The sequence below is a fragment of the Sinocyclocheilus rhinocerous genome, unplaced genomic scaffold (assembly GCF_001515625.1).
Source record: "Sinocyclocheilus rhinocerous isolate Xijiao unplaced genomic scaffold, SAMN03320098_v1.1 scaffold2027, whole genome shotgun sequence".
Classification (NCBI taxonomy): domain Eukaryota; kingdom Metazoa; phylum Chordata; class Actinopteri; order Cypriniformes; family Cyprinidae; genus Sinocyclocheilus; species Sinocyclocheilus rhinocerous.
The window spans coordinates 255,791-257,082 of record NW_015627265.1 but is presented as its reverse complement, the minus strand read 5'-3'; the positions used below and the strand labels follow the sequence as shown (position 1 = coordinate 257,082).

General features: G+C 20.4%; 1 protein-coding gene across 1 annotated transcript in view; it reads right to left on the bottom strand.

The window, feature by feature from the left end:
* The window catches only part of LOC107726898 (son of sevenless homolog 1-like), a 14,977-nt gene that overhangs the window by 9,003 nt on the left and 4,682 nt on the right, over positions 1 to 1,292 (bottom strand). The gene's annotated exons all lie outside the window — the stretch shown is intronic.

The window sequence follows — 1,292 nt, the reverse complement described above, 5'->3', positions numbered from 1 at the left end:
TTAAATTTTTTTCTGAATTCTTTTTTATTTAAAAAGTATTATTATTAATAATAATAATTTATTACTATTATTATTATTATATTTTTCTTAAATACTTTGTTATTATTGCAATAATAATAATATTTGTTATTTTGTTTTTATTAGGTATTTTTATTTAGTAGTAGTTAGGGTTGGGTATCGTTTGGGTTTTTTATGATACCGGTGCCAAATCGATACTTTTAAAACGGTTCCGGTGCCTGAACCGATACTTATTAAAAAATAAATAAATAAATAAATCCTCCAAAAAATGATGGATTGGCCATTAGAATAGAAATAGAATAGAGAGTGCTAGAGTTAGAGGGTCAAATGAAGAAGAAAGAGATGTGTTTTCAGCCGATATAGCGTCAGCGCCCTCCTCAGGACAACAGCGGAACTGCTGCACACTCCAAACACTCTGCCCTTAATGCTGCTGTTCAGAAGCTTTAAGCTTTTTTAAAATATTTTGTCTAAAGGTTCAATTAACTTTTCTATTTCAAAAAAAATATATATTTTTTTTTAATTATTTCATATGCTTCACAGGGTTAAATGCATTTGCAGGTCACAGAAAATTCAACACTTTCTGTTCTGTTGTGTGACTACTGAATTCATTTGGATTGCAATTAATGGAAACTACGTTCCTGTCATTACATTATAATAGAATAGTGTTAATAGTATTGTAAATTATAATATCATTATTAAATAAAAAACATTCTATTATTATAGTAAAAATAATTAATATTTAAAATGAAAAATAAAATAACATTATAAATTACAATGTTATCATTAAAGCAAATAAATTACTATTATTATTATTACTACTAATAATTAAAAATATTAAATAAAAATATTATAAATGATAATGTGGTTGTTAAATCAATTAAATAAATTAAATGATTACTATAATTATTATTAAAAAATCTAAAACTAAAATAATGTATTCTAAATTAATGTTATCATTCAGTATATAAATTATTAATCCAATTATTATTCTTCTTTTAAAATATAAAACTACTAATTATAAATTATAATATTATTAAATCAAACTGAATACATTAAATTACTACTATTGTTATTACTAATAATTAAACATTTACATTAAATATATTATAAATGATAATATTATTATTAAATCAATATATTTATTAATTACATTATTAATTAAAATGTTTAAATACAAATATTATAAATTATAATGTTGTTGTTAAATCAAATACATAAATTGAATTATTACTATCACTATTTTTAAAAACTAAAACAATGCATTCTAAATTAAT